Source organism: Crotalus tigris, unplaced genomic scaffold (assembly GCF_016545835.1).
Source record: "Crotalus tigris isolate CLP2741 ecotype Arizona unplaced genomic scaffold, ASM1654583v1 scf7180000019953.484404808:943566, whole genome shotgun sequence".
Taxonomy (NCBI): Eukaryota; Metazoa; Chordata; class Lepidosauria; order Squamata; family Viperidae; genus Crotalus; species Crotalus tigris.
Window position 1 is genome coordinate 779,563 of NW_024097788.1, and position 16,264 is coordinate 795,826.

At 41.3% G+C, this 16,264-nt stretch overlaps 1 long non-coding RNA gene across 1 annotated transcript; it reads right to left on the reverse strand.

The window, feature by feature from the left end:
* Positions 1-9,834: 9,834 nt before the first annotated feature.
* LOC120317970 lies at positions 9,835-13,636 on the reverse strand. Its single transcript, XR_005559376.1, has 2 exons — positions 13,419-13,636; positions 9,835-13,300 (listed from the first exon to the last, which is right to left on the reverse strand). It is a non-coding gene; the product is annotated as an uncharacterized LOC120317970 (long non-coding RNA).
* Between the last annotated feature and the right edge of the window lie 2,628 nt (positions 13,637-16,264).

Genomic DNA, 16,264 nt, shown 5'->3' on the forward strand with positions numbered 1-16,264 from the left:
TGCCCAGTTTCTTCTTGAAAGCCTCCAGTGATGAAGCACCCACAGCTTTTGAAGGGAAGCTGTTCCATTGATCGATTGTTCTCACTGTCAGAAAATTTTTCCTTATTTCAATCTCTCCTTGGTTTCCATCCATTGTTCCTTTTCTGGCCTTCGAGTGCTTTGGAAAATAGGTTGTCCTCCTCTTGATTATGACAGCCCCTCCAATACTGGAGTACTGCTATCATGTTACCCCCAGGTCCTTCTCTTCACTTGTTTAGTTATATGCATATTAGTTATTTGCATTTGTTTAGTTATATGCATATTACATCGTCTTAAGCAGGGCTTTTCAACCAGTGGTACGGGTACCACCTGTGGTACATTGGCACCTGGCCGGTGGTACGCGACCATCCTAGAAAAGTGGTAGTGGGGGAGGGGAATGAGCTGAACCAGTGGCAGCACCGCACAAGCCTGAGCGAGAGACGGCTGGAGCTGCAGGGCTGTCAGGGCTCAGCGGAAGCGCCAGGATCAGCACTTCTTTGGGGCTGTCAGGGCTCAGTGGAAGCGCCAGGATCAGCTCCAGGCTCCAGCTGGAGCTCGGCGCTGATCCTGGTGCTTCTGTTGAGCCCAGAAGAAGCGCCGATCAGCTGGAATGTTGCAGCCTCTCCAGGTCACAGTGTCCCAGGATCATGTGAAGTGACCAAAACCTGCTGCAGCCACCCAGCAGATGGGGAGGGGGAATAAAAACCAAACACCCACCCCACCCCCGCTGCCAATCCTCAACAGAAATGCTCAGAACAATGAAAATCTCGGACAGGAGGAAGAGCGCCGCTGGGTGGGCAGGCAGGTGTCTTGCTCGGCTGTGGCTTGGGGGGGGCACTTTTTTCAGTGCCATGGTAACTTCAAACAGTCACTAAGCGAGCTCTTGTAAGTCGAGAACTACCTGTACTTTATCACTTTTTTCCTTTTTTTTTTGGTCATCAAGTTTTTGACACTTTGCTAGGCGACAGGTGGTACTCGGATATTGCCATATCCTAAAAGTGGTACAATGGGTGAAAAGGTTGAAAACCCTGCTCTTAAGGAGCCATAACGAGGTTTCCCAAAACTTTGTTCTTTATCCCCATAACAATTCTGTGAGCGAGATTGGACAGAATAAGGGGCCTACACACATCCATTAAACTTCATGGCAGAATGATAGTTTAAATCAGGGGTCTTCAAACTTGGTCCTTTTATGACTTGTGGACTTCAACTCCCAGAATTCCTCAGCCAGACACGCTGGCTGAGGAATTCTGGGAGTTGAAGTCCACAAGTCATAAAGGGGCCAAGTTTGAAAACCCCTGATTTAAACCAAGCTCTCTCCAATACTATTCTGGAGAGTGTCTCAGACTTGACAAAAAAGTATCCCATGACCTTTGGCACAGCCTCCCAGAACCTATAGTCAACAGCTTAAATAGATTTTAAAAAACTGGTTATTCAACCACATCTGGAGCCATAGCCACACAATATGATTATAACAGAATAACAGTTGGGAGGGACCTTGGAAGTCATCTAATCTAACTCCCCACTCAAGCAGGAAACTATATACGATTTCAGACAAATGGTTGTCCTATCTCTTCTTAAAAACCTCCAGTGATAGAGTACCTACAACTTCTGGAGGCAAGTCATTTCATTGATTAATTGTTCTCTTATTGTCAGGAAATTTCGCCTTTGTTCTAGGTTGTTTCTCTCCTTAACTAGTTTCCATCCATTGCTTCTTGTCCTGCTTCTAGGTTTGGAGAAAAGGTTGACCCCCTCTTCTTTGTGGCAGCCCCTTAGATATTGGAATGCTGCTATCATATCATCTCTAGTCCTTCTTTTCATAAAACATTCATTATAGTTGAGGGCTTTCTTTCCATATGTTTGTGTCAATGTTGATTCCTGATGACTGCCTAGAACAGGCATGTCAAACTGCCGGCCCATGGGCCGGATGCATCACACTGAAACTGCGTCCACCCCATTGCTGGCAATGGGGGAAAAGTCACAAAACGTCGCACTATGTCACGTGATGTCGTGAGTTTGACATGCCTGGCCTAGAAAGTAGTTTTCTTGGCAAATTTCAGAAGTGGTTTTGCCATCTTTTCAGAGCTGAGAATTACAGTAGTTCTTGCTTAACAACAAGTCAGTTAGATACTATTCAAAATTACAATAGACTTCCCAATAGCTACTTAAAACAATTATAGAGTTCCAACAACTGTACTCCCCTCATCACATGATTGCAGTTTGGGTGCTTGGGAACTGCTCACATTTATGGCTGTTTGCAGCATCCCATGGTATGTGACCAGGAGTTTTGGTATTTTTTGCAAAAAGAGCCCACTGAAGGCAATAGGCTGACTTAATGACTGTGACATTTGCTTAACTTCTGCTGCAAAAAAAGATAGTAAAATCAGGCATGGACACAAAGTGTGTTGCTTAATGACCACCATGACTTAAAACTTTAATTCCAGGCTCTAATATAGTGGTTAAGTTGAGGATTACCTGTATTGGGCGAAGATCACTAAACTGGCTTTGTGCCTAAGGTGGACTAGAACTCTTGGCCTCCCAGTGTCCAGCCTGATGCCTTAACCTGGCTTTGCATGGTGGTGGGCATAATTTTCAAACATTTAAGTCTTGAGATTTTTTAAGCTTTCAGTTTGAAGTATTCCATACCATAGAGCAGTGATGGCAAACCTTTTAGAGACCGAATGCCCAAACTGCAACCCCAAACCCACTTATTTATCACCGGGTGCCAGGTGGGCATGGCCCACTGGGTGGGCGTGGCTGTGGTGGTCATGGCAGATTGGGTGGGTGTGATCACCTCGATGTTGCTCGTGGGGAGGGACGCCTGTGGGGGTTGGGCAGGGTTGGGGGAGATCCAGGGGGTCTCTGGCAGGTGGGGCGGTGGGCAGGAGGCTCGTCCTGCTGGGTGAGGCGAGGCAGGGCTAGGGTGCCATTGTCACAGAGCAAGATGAGGCAGGGGCCGGGGCGGCTGTTGCCTGACACCATCAGCTGCTGCACACAGAGGCCATTGAGTGCATGGATGCTGGGATGCATCTGGCCATGTGGGACCTCGGCAAGTTAGCAGGCAGCTGGTTAAAGAGGGACAGTTACCATCTCTGGGGCATGGCACGCGGGCCCACAGAGAGGGCTCTGAGTGCCGCCTCTGGCACGTGTGCCATAGGTTTGCCACCACTGCCATAGAGCTATTCCAGAATTTCTGGGGGTGATCCAAACTGCTCTGATTATTCTGGACATGCTCTAAACTTGAAATACCTTGCCTATAGCCCAAACTGTTGTTTCCAACCCCTACCAATTCCAGAATGGTTGAGAGAGTGTCAATAAAATAAAGCAATCCATTTCAGATTTTAGACTCGTTTGTATTCCTACATTTACATAGAATATAGTATAGGGTGTAACGGACCTTGGAGGTCTCCTGCTTGAGCAGGAATCCCTATATCATTCTGGACAAATGATTGTCTCTTCTTGAAACCTCCAGTGATGAAGAACCTATGACTTCTGGAGGCAAGCCATTACGTTGATTAATTGTTCTCACTGTCAGTCCTAGATTGGTTCTCTCCTTGTTTATTTTCCATCCATTGCTTCTCAGCCTTCCTTCAGTTGCTTTGAAGAATAGGTTGATCCCCTCTTCTTTGTGGCAGCCCCTAAGATATTGGAACACAGCTAGTCAACCCTAGTCCTTCTCTTTATTTACGATACAGAAAATGAATTCAGACTATCAATTTCTCTGCTACTCCTCTGATATAAATGAGATTAACAATCCAAAACATTTGATCAAGGATCCTTTTAAAGAAAGCAAGCAGGTTTGATTTTTGCAATTCCTTTGTCAAAAGGTAAGCCAGTTTATCTGCATTCTTCCAGATTGCTTGTTTCCTTCTTGTGGAGGAGTAAAAGTCTCACATCACCCAGAAGGAGTTGTAACTTGTCATCTTAAAATAAATTCCTCTTTTTAAAAAAGCGGGAGAACTAAATACATGAAACCAAAAGTAATGGTGTAGGCTTACTACTGAATTCTATTATTCTAATGGGATTTGGGTCAAAATATCTAAATTGAAAATGCAGAATTTGTTACCCATTGAAATGTTCAACATCTGCTGCTTATTCATTAAAGAAATGACTTGCTAACGTGATCATTTTTTATCTATTTGGAAGATATATATGTGTGTGTGTGTGTGTGTGTAGGTCTTTCATTATTTGGGTTTTCTCCCCACGTAAAATTGGAAGTGTCTTGGCGACGTTTCTATGAAGTCCCATTCGTCATCTTCAGGCTGGTGTTTTCAGCTTCGTGCTTCGAGGAGCAATGTGTGGTCTTAGCTGTTTCTTCCTTTTAACTGCCAGTGGGGGTATGAACTGATTGGGTGGGAGCTTGGCTGTGTTCTGATTGGGTGGAGGGTGTTCTGATTGGTTAGGGGCTTGGCTGTGCTCTGATTGGCTGGGGGGGGTTGGCTATGCTCTGATTGGCTGGGGGAGTGTTCTGTTTGGGTGAGGGCTTTGTTGTGCTCAGGTTAGTCTGAGTTGCAGGGGGAATTAGGATGGTGGGCTGCCTTGCTATTTTTTGGCTTTGCGTTTGTGGTCATGCCTCATCTTCATGGTGGGTGTCAGTTTGCTTCATGTATGGATTGGAGCCACTTTAAACCCCTCCAATCCATACATGAAGCAAACATACCCACCATGAAGATGAGGCACGACCACGAACGTCTTGGCGACGTTTCAACAAAGTCCCATTCGTCATCTTCAGGCTGGTGTTTTCAGCTTCGTGCTTCGAGGAGCAATGTGTGGTCTTAGCTGTTTCTTCCTTTTAACTGCCAGTGGGGGTATGAACTGATTGGGTGGGAGCTTAAACCCCCCTGCAACTCAGACTCACCTGAGCACAACAAAGCCCTCACCCAAACAGAACACTCCTCCATCCAATCAGAGCACAGCCAACCCCCCATCCAATCAGAGCACAGCCAAGCCCCTAACCAATCAGAACACACCTCCACCCAATCAGAACACAGCCAAGCTCCCACCCAATCAGTTCATACCCCACTGGCAGTTAAAAGGAAGAAACAGCTAAGATCATACATTGCTCTCGAAGCATGAAGCTGAAAACACCAGCCTGAAGATGACGAATGGGACTTTGTCAAAACGTCACCAAGACACTTCCAATTTTATGCGGGAGAAAACCCGAATAACCAAAGACCTACATACATATACACATACATATACATATACATATACACATACACACACACACACACACACACACACACACACACACACACACACACATATATATATATATATATATGAACAATACTTAGTCATTCTTTTTAAATGCACTTTTATAATAATAAATACAATCTAGTCATATAATAAAATGTCTGCAAACCAATTTGGAGGCTTGCTTTTAATTATCCCTTCAGCTTCAGTGGGGTTTTAAAATCTAAACTGTGCCCACTATTGTGTGGTTGTAGCCCTGGGAAACTGGGCTTAAAATTAACCCTAAAGCTTCACTGCTGAATCATTACCAAGCATGGGCAGTGCCTTTTAAAACATAGGCCATCATTTCCTGCAAATCTTCATAAAATTTTTCCTTAGCTCTTCCTGCTATGTTATTCTCTGCTCAACAGGACTATACTTGTTATGATGAACTCCACCCTTTTTAATGAGTAAAAAGTTGGCTTCAGAGCTGCATAGCGAAGCTTCCAAATTGGATAAATAATTTGAGGCGCTGTGAAAGTGGGGCAGAACGAAAACCAGATCAAGGAGGCAGACTCATTGTACTTAATTGGGGGGGGGGGAAATGACCACCATTTTCAATGCTATATTAGTTCTATACTTGTGCATATGGATATAATCTTTTGCTGTGATTCATCTTCTTTTCAGATAACTGGACTATATGACTTACATTAAGATGTGGAACCACTCAATGATAATGCAAGTTTTAACCTCAACAATTATTGAATGTTCTTCAAAACATTTGAGTATATTTTACTCTAGAGAATGAGTAAGAAACTGAGGACAGGAGAGGCATGTGTAGGTATATGAGTGTTCTCTAATTTCCCCCCCCCCACACTCTATTACTATTGTGTAATCTATTCAGTTATATATGGCATCTGCTGGCTTAAATCTGATATCTACAATCAAGTCTCTTCAAATGGCAAAAAAGGTAATTTTATTTACAGGAAGACTGATAAGGAAATTCAGCAACTGGTATATTTAGAACAGTAAGTTTCCTATAAAAAGAATACAATATATGTGCAAGTACTCCTCAAGTTATGACTGGTAGTTTAGCGATGTTCAAAGTTACAACACACTCCAAAACAGGAACTTACAACTTAGATTTGAAGTTTCGAAGCCCCACCAAATGGTGACATGATCACACATGGGGTGCTTGGCAACTGCTTGCATTTATGTGGCATTCCAAAGTCACGTGAACATGATTTATGTTTTTTGCCAGAAATGGGCTTAAATCTAGCTTCCCTCATTGACTTTGCTTGTCAGAAGGCAGCTGGGAATGGTGATCACATGATCCCAGGACAGTGCAACTGTCATAAATATATGGCAGTTGCCAAGTGCCCAAATTTTGATCATGGATGTTGCTACAGTTGGGTGAAAACCAATATGTTACTTTTTCCATTTTTAAATGTTTAAATTTGAATGATCACTAAATGAATGGTTGCAAGTTGAGGACTACTTGTATGCTACTCCTTGGAGTATGTGAGATGGTAGTGTCTGATCTGGGGATTCACGATAGGCGTTTCCTTCATCTTCCTAGTGATTGCAGACTGTATTTTCCTTGTAGCTTATAAATTATAAGGTAAGTTTAAGTGTTTAGGCACTGATTCTGGCCTTTGTCCTCCTTGAATTGGTGATGTTGTGACCACCTCTCTCCCAGTTAGCTCCTCAGGCATCGTGGTTAGGATGATTGGGGGTCCCAGTCTAGAGAATAATTTCAAATCCCTGATTGCCTATCAAGGGCTCATTTTCAGTGTATCAGAACTGCCTATTCTGTTTTAGGTTCCAAATTCAGTCGCTAGGTGAAAATAGTAATTTACTCAAGGCTCAATAGATCACAGACAAGGAATGTAAATCAAAACAGAGCATCTGGGGAAAAAAAGCATGTCTGAGTGGTTTCACTTTCAATATAAGCCCATAGAAGAGTCAACATTCAGTCCAAACGTCAGAGAGCCAAGTCAGGTTTGTCAGCTAATCCAAGATCAGAGTTTCACAAGAATGACACACCAGAGCAGGAAATGAGACAATTGTTTCCAATAGAGAAAAATGGCTCAGGGCTCCTTCTTAAATCAGGTTATAGGCAGCTGTCTTTAATTGAGAGAGTTACTCCCTTGCTTGGCAAGGAGCCTCATTGACTTCTCTCTGCTTTACTGTCCAAGTTCTTTAAGGTTGCCTGTCATCATGTGATTGCTCCCGCTGTTCAGATGGAGCCTGTGTTTGATCACCCTCAAGTGATTCGTGGCTTGGCATTTCCAGCTGAACCTGTGAAACTGACATTTCACAGGTTCAGCTGGAGCAGTTTTTTCAGAGTCCTGGGCCATGACACTATATGGCAAGGGTGTCAAACTCGCAACGTCACGTGATGTGTCATGACGTATTATATGGAGCCGGGGTGGCGCAGCAGTTAGAGTGCAGTACTGCAGGCCACTTTAGCTGACTGTGTTCAGCAGGTCAGCAGTTCAAATCTCACCGGCTCAAGGTTGACTCAGCCTTCCATCCTTCCGGGGTAGGTAAAATGAGGACCCAGATTGTTGGGGGCAATGTAAATATATATATACATTGCTTACTGGTGTACACCGCTTAGGGAGTGCTTGCACTTAAAGCGGTATATAAGACTCATAAATAAATAAATAAATAAATAAATAAGTATTGTGACTTTTTTGCCATTGCTGGCAATGTGGTGGATGCTATGGTACATCCAGCCTACCGGCTGGCAGTTTGACACCCCTGCTATATGGTTTTGCTTATTTGGGGTTTATTGTAAACCACCTGGAGTCATGGTGTTTGAATTGACTCACCCTATACATTTTTTTCAATAAAATAAGCAACTCAATGAAGTATTCCACTGCGGAATCAAAAAATTCGGAAATTCATTGTTCCTCTGATCTGATTCATTTGAATAATAGCATCATTATGAAAATAAAACGATCTCTGTCCTGACTTCATTACACAAATAATGTAAATCAGTGCAATCTCTTCATATTCAGTAGACAGTTAGAATAGTGAACCACCCCTTTCAAATTAGTCTGTTGATTTTTTAAAATTGTTTCCTATGCAACTTTTTCTGTGCTTTTAAATACAGTTACACAGACCCCCCCCCCGGAATAGAATTTTAAAGATATGAATGTTGGAAAAAAGAGATACATTAAAAAAAAATCTTTCCTGAATATATGCTTTGTTGGGTAGGTTTGTGAGCAGAAATTCACAGATGTTAGCGGATTCTGTTCAGTGTTAAGTACAGAGGAACCCATTTTGGTGTTTTTGCAATCAGTGGTGGATTTATAGTATTACTAATACTATCAAGAGGTACTTTGGAGAGGCGTGCCTATGTCAGGGGTCCACAGCCCCCCATCTGTGGCTCGGTACCAGGCCACAGCCTGTTAGGAACCTGGCCACGTTATCAACAAGTGAGTGCACAAAGCTCTATTTGTGCAAGCAGTGGCTGTGTGCATGAACCTCTTCCCCCCCCCCCAGATCGCCGCTACCACTGCCGCTTCCGGTCTGCAGAGCTGGAAAGGATGGGGACCCTGGCCTATGTCATCAGGATCAAGTCCTTGTTCAGTGCAGAAATCCATATCAAAGCATCCAGAAAGATGGTTGCTTAGTCCCTTGAACACGTTCAAGGCAGGAAAATGCATCATTTCTTAGGGAAGTGGGTTCTATTGCCGGAATGCTATTAGAGGTAGTCCTTTTGGTGTCTAGCAACTCTTTGTTAAGCAGCGTAGTAACTAAGTGAAACCACAACCATACTTATGATCTTTAGCTTCCCTTTGCTGACTTGCAAAGGTCGTAAATGCAAGAATTGGTGGTAAAGTTACTTTTTTCATCACTCTTGTAACTGCCCCAAAGATGCTTTCTCAGGAGGCAACTGGGCTTTCTTTGTTTTTCCTTGAAGACGTTTAGCTTCTCATCCAAAAAGCTTCTTCAGTTCTGAAGAAGCTTCTTAGATGAGAAGTGAAACGTCTTCAAGGAAAAACGAATAAAGTCCAGTTGCCTCTTGAAAAAGCACCTTTGGGACAACCATGACCTGGATGACTGAGAATCTCCATAGATGCTATGATAACTGCAAATGATCCCTAAACAAGGACCACATGTACTGCTATTCTAGGGATTAGAATCATAGGCAATTTGATCAAATCCAAGTCTCCTTAGTAGGAATCCAAATTAAAGCTTCTCTTTCAAATGGCTAGCAGGCCTCTGCTTGAATATACCTAACGAAAGGGAGTCCATATGCATGAATTGCTTAGTTCTGCTGAAATGTCCTTACAAAATTGCAATTGTATTTTATAATTATAGACACAGCATGTTTTGTCACATTGGTGATCGAAATAGGATGGCTGTGCTTGATTGGAACCAAAGACTTCTGAGAAGTAGGGAGATTGCTCTTTGTGCTAGATTAAAGCAGACATGCTTCAGAAAAGAGGAAAACCAAATCCTTTTAATGAAAAATATGCACAGCAAAATCTCCTTTGGGTGCGCAGATTTAGAGATATGCAAGGCTTTGTGTTGGCACATTGTGCTACGGCACGAACTATAAAATTGACAAGAATTCCTTCATTACAAAGGATTCTTTTCATCATGAAGAATGATAAGATATGAAACCAATTTTGAATGTATTTATTTTAATCTCAAAGGATACACATATCATACAATGTTAATTTATGATGCGAAGTGAATGGGGAAAGCAGGAAAAGATGTAAACTACAGTTCTGCTAATATATATGTATATGTGTGTATGTGTGAGAGAGCGTGCATTAATCCATGTGTGCATAGAGAGAGCAAACAAATGTGTATATACAATGAACAGTCCCTTCATTCCATTGTTTGCTGCTACTTCAATTTTTCTGATTTTCTCTAGTGAGATCCTTGGAGAGGAAGAATCTTTTCTTTTTTCAAATCCTTTTTGGGAGTGGTGTTGGATAAAAGAAAACAAGTATCTTTAGCTTAGCAATGGCTTCACACACTCATTTTTGTTCTTATTTCCATGGAAAAATAAAACCAACATTCATGCTACCAGGAACTGGCTTTGTATTCACTAAATTTTGGCAGTGCAATTGTAGGAAAGCTCTAGGAATGGCAAAAACAAGACTGGAGAATTTAGGCTCTTAAGTTGCCCGTTCTTGTTTTAGATCAAGATAAATTTGCATAATATAATAATAGAATTCTGCACAGTCTCATACATAGGCTTGGAAACCAACACAGGAAAGATTTTGCCAAATGTCATTTGGGGATTAGTGTGCAATTAGTTGCTTCAATACCCTCTGCTCTTTCTGCTGGACACTTTTTATATTACTGTAATAGAGTGCAAAAGTGCCGTGGTTTGGCTGTATTAGCAACCGATATTCTTTTCTGAGTGTTTGAGTGCTTTTCCTCCTGCAGTAACACCCCCCATTGTTTATGAAAATTTATTATATACTCCAGCAATTCCAAAGTAGAAAACAAAAACTGCCCAATCACCGTAATACAAAATAATAGAAAAGCACACAAAATGCAGTAGTAAACATTCAGAATAATATGAGATATATAAATGACCATATCTAGTTCAGTGCAGTGTTATGCCACAATGAGTAGAAATATTTCAGCATGCATTTAAATTCCAACAGAGCTGTACCAACCCTGTTATTCTTTATTTGTTGCATCTGTATACTGCTGAATCTGCAAAGGACACCTTGCAGTTAATAACAATAGCAATCAACAGCGGTAAAGCCAACTATCCAAGTGCCATTAAAACATCTGCAAGAATAATGAATACATTTAAAATCTGATAAATAACCATAATAATGAGAAAGAACTGGAGAAAAGACACAACATACAAATACCTGCAAAAGAAATAGAACAACTGTGACAAAAGAAAGCAAAGATAGTACCAATAGTAATAGGCACTTTGGGTACAATCCCAAAACCAATTGAACATCATTGGCATTGACAAAATCACTATCAGTCAATTGCAAAAGACAGCTATACTTGGAAGAGCTTACATCCTATGACAATACCTTTACCACCATGAAACATCAACATCTGCCTATCCAGGTCCTTGACAGGACTCAACAATTGGATAAAAATGTCAGTTTAAACATCTGGCTGGCTGTGACCAATCACAAAATGGAGCAATTGCTAAAATCAATTATCATCTTGATAGAAGCTGTACATGTGCATCTCAGCTACTGATGAAGCAAACGTCAGTTCTAACAGGCCGTTCGATAAGATTAAAGTCATGGAAGATAAGCAACAACTTCTAACCTCAAAAGAAAATAGGGGACAATCTAAATCAATTCCCAACATGAGCGCATCCTCAATTCTGGCAGAAGTGGACCAACTTTCTTATACATTAAATCTTATCAGTCCTTTGCAGTGTCATTCCCAAGATCTTGCTAATATTAAGTGAAAACTGACATCTTGTGAGAATTACTGATTTTGGCCAGTTTATTTCATTTGGGGGTTCCTTAAACCCTGTTCATGCTATTGTATGTTCATTACAGAAAAGAAGTAGATTAGTTTGGTCCCTTAGATGGATATTTATTGGTTTTGTAAAAGTAGCATCAAGGAGCATTTTAAAGAGTTGAGTCAACAGCATCAAAATCTCATTTCCTGAAATAATTAGCTTTCTCCACAACTACTAACATTTTTAATTTTCTGCCTTTGTCTGCCTCTGTCTGAAAAGAATTTAACTATGGTGGATAATACTTGGCCTCCCTTTGGATGACATCCTGTAATTATTTTTTAAATAAATCCTTCTTCCCTTTTTTTTAGCATCTCTGTAGATAGTGCAAATTTGGCAGAATTTGGACTGAAAAGCAGTTCAGAAAACTGGTGATTCCAATGCCGTCTCTCAGAAGAACCTGTGATTCGGGTTTTTCTGCTCTTTTTTCTGCTCATTGTCACAAATCAAAAAGATCATAGCACAATGTCCCAAAGCACAATGGATAAAATAATCCTCAAGTTTTTCACTTTGCATTGCAATTGTATCTGGTCACTACAGCAGTACTTCATAGTAGATTTTCAGTTCTAAATTACATTTAAAGCAAGATCTTTGCATCTTCTCATATTTCTGGTATGAAAGGCTCCACTATGTTAGTAAAACTATATCTTTCCTCTAATAAAAAACTAGCCCAAGTTTTTCCTGGCTGCACTGGTTTTCTGCTCTGATTTCTTTCAGTAGGCAGGGCTGGTTATACAAAGAGTTAGATTGAAACAGGGACCTTGGGCAACAGATGTTGGGAGTGATGCAGGAGAAAACTGTGTGTTACACAGCCAGCCTTGTGCTCTTAAAGGTAGCCTCCTGTCTTAAGATGCAATGGAAAAATGTGTTCAGAAGAGATTGTGGGGCTGGGAAGAAAAGAAGGTGTATCCAAACAATAACAACAATGAGCAGATGGATATTTTAGGATTAATCTAATCTGGAAAAAGATTGGTTAGCTCATTGGTCCTGAAAAAAGTAGTTGAAATGATTCTCAGAGACTCTGCTTTAATGCATGTACTTAAAAAACGAATGCTAGAATTCTGTCTTACTCAACTTTCAAGATTCAGTACATTAATGTTTTACTTTCTTAGCAATAAATTAACTATTGAGATTCCTAGTGCGCTCTCCTGCTGGGTTGTATTCTGCTGTTGGGACTTGATGCTTTGCCATAACCAGTGCTTTTTTTGTAAAGAAAAAAAATGATGCTGGAACTCACACATGTCATACAACCGGCCTTGCCTACCCTACAAGGTTCCATCCAAAAAAGGTGCCGTAACTGCGTTCTGGGTGTTCTATGACAAGAAAAGCCCTGGCCATAACCATTCATAAACAAATATTCATGAGGAACTCCCATCTTGAATTTTGCTCAGATTCCCTCAAACCTTTGGAAGGAATCGAGCAATAGGGGAGCAGTCACAAATATTGTCTGTTTATTAACTGGAGCTCTGAAAACTGTTTTCCCTTCTTCTGCATGTGTGGACTAAATCTAAAATCAAGTGGAAAATACCTTCCAACACCCTTTCTTACCACAGGATTATCGATACAGGTTGTCCTCAATTTACAATCATTTGTTTAATGACCATCGGAAGGTATAGCCCAAGGGTAGGCAACCTTGGCTCTTTTGTGACTCATGGACTTCAACTCCCAGAATTCCGGCTCAGGAATTCTGGGAGTTGAAGTTCACGAGTCACAAAAGAGCCAAGGTTGCCTACTCCTGGTATAGCCCAACTCAAAAAAAGTGACTGACAGACAGTCCTCCCACTTATTATTGTTGCAGTATCCCCATGGTCATGTAATCAAAGTTTTGGAACTTGGCAACACTCCTGTATTTACAATGGTTGCAACATCTGCAGTCATGTGATCACCATTTGCAACCTTCCCAGTGGGCTTCTGACAAGCAAAGTCTATGGGGGGAAGCTGGATTTGCTTAACAACTGTGTGATTCACTTAACAACCATAATGATTTACTTAACAGTCATGGCAAGAAAGGTCATAAAACTCATTGAACAACTGCCTTGCTTAGGAATGGAAATTCTAGTTCTAATTGTGGTCGTAAGTCAAGGATTAACTTGAAGGTAAGGATCTGAGATCAGAGGAGAACTTGAGTAATTTGAAGTAAAGATGTAAAAGAATTTTGCCATGTAATTTGCTAGGATCAAATTTCCAGGAAGCTAATTCATCTTGCTTTTGAAGATGTGAAATGCAGGCAGGACATCCAACTCCCCCCCCCTATTTTATTATAATAGTAAAGCTCAATACTATTATAGTAGCCTGGGCAGCTGAATGCCTTTTGTAGCACTTCCTGGACCAACTATGAGACCACACAAACCATACAATCACACGTTTATTCCAGGACGCGTGACAAAAGAGATGCAATCTCTGTAATAAATCCCTTTGGCCATAAATATAAAGAAAGGGCCATTTTGTGCATTTTCAGAAGTAAATAAATCTCTCCCACTACCCGGGATTTATATCCAGAGAATTAATTAAAAATCCAGACGTAAATCTGCTGGAATGGAACTCTGCCCAGTTACCGATCCACACATTTGTAGCTGAAAAATTTATTTGCTTTGTTCTTTCATAGCTTTGATTTTCCCTGTCCCCATCACGTGTGCCCTAGGGCTACATTTTCTTCAGATGCATATGTGCAGAATGTCAGAAGTTAAGAAGAAAAAAGAGATTAGGGCCACAGCTGAAATTGTGAGAGCTTGACATAGGCACAATCAAAAAATGGCTGTTGTAGAAGACTTGATTTTTCATAAAATAGGCAAGGCAATCCTTGACTTACAACAGTTAATTTAGTGACCATTTAAAGTTAACAATGACACTGAGAAAGTGACTTTTCACACTTATGACCATTGCTACATCCCCATGGTCATGTGATCAAAATTCATAAACTTGGCAACTGACTCATATTTATGATGGTTGCAGTATCCCAGGGTCACGTGATCACCTTTTGCAACCTTCTAAAAACAAAGCCAATGGGGAAGCCAGATTCACTTAACAATATTGTTACTAATTGAACAATTGCAGTGATTCACTTAACAACAATGGCAAGGAAGATCATAAAATGAGCAAAACTCATTTAACTGTTTCACTCAGCAACATAAATTTTGGGCTCAGTTGTGGTCATAGTTCGAAGACTACCTGCACTGTAAAATAGAGGGCATGGCCACTCACAAAATGCGTGTAGTTCTCAAATTGTTTAGCAACTGTTCAAAGTTACAACGGCACTAAAAAAAGTGATTTACGACCCATACTTAAAGTTTTGACCATCATAAAACCCCCATGGTCACATGATCACAACTGGCTCATATTTATGACAATTGCAGCATCCTGCAGCCATGCAATCCCAATTTGTGACCTTCTCTGCTGGCTTCTGACAATGGGGGAAGTAATGTCAATGGGGGAAGCCAGATTCACTTAATGACTGCATGATTCACTTAAAGACTGCCTGATTCGCTTAAGGACTGTGATAAAAATGGTTGTAAAATCAGGACTACCTCTAACCATTTTACTGAAGATGAACTGGTTTCCTATCATTCCAATAAGTGAGATTATATGTCCATTGTGAATTCTAAAGCAAATACATATGATGGTGGACATTGATGCTTTGTTTTGCAGTTTACCAGCTTTCTGGTTTTTTGACTAAAATAATGTTAAATTTATATAACTGAAGATGGGATCTGGTGCACACTAAGAGAAGTCTCTGGTGGTAAATAGGTGCCTGCAGGTAGCAAGTTGCCTACTCTGTCTTAGCATAAAGAACAAAATTCCGTCTTAATTCTGTGCTACTAAAATACTAACTTGGAAGAAAAATCCCACAATTTGGAATTTTAATGTCCAATTGTAAATTTGTTCCTGTGTCCCTGAATGAGAACCAGATTGCAGGTTCCTTGGTGCTCTCTGAGTTTGGTGGTTTTCTGCACTGATGATATTATCTGGTTGGGTAATGAAGCTCAGACAGCACCAAGGGCCCCAGAGTTCAACCCTGAGCTACAAATATTCTCTTCCATTGGGAATCAGGTTCTTTCCTAAGACCCGTTATCCTCAGCGTGGTGCCCTTCCTATATCTTGAACTTCAGTTTCCATCCTTTCATGCTTATATTGTGTCAGGATGATGAGAATTGAAGTCCAACTGTTCTGAGTGACATCAGGCTGGGAAAGATAGTCCTAAATCCTGTAACTGTTGTGATTCCTCACTAGCCAGTGGATCCAGCAGCTGAGTCTAGGAATCAGATGAGGAGGAGGGGCCTGGAGTGACATTAGAGTCAGAGGAAGGCTCTGAGGAGCTCCAAGACTTATGGTTGAATGAGGAGCCTGGCCCCTCTAATTGCACTCGGGCTGAGGCACAGCTGTACTGGGAGCCTGAGTTGGACAGTGATGAGGAACATCTGGGACAAATGCCGGATGTACAAATGTGCAGACAGGAGAAGAGAGTGGGACAGAGGAATGCAATGGGGCAGCTCCAAAGGCAAAGGAGAGGACATTAGGAAGCCACACCTTGGCTGAATTATAAAAGGGAAGGTGTGGGAGATGCTGGTTGCCAAAGGCAACCATTCGTGCTGAGGATTG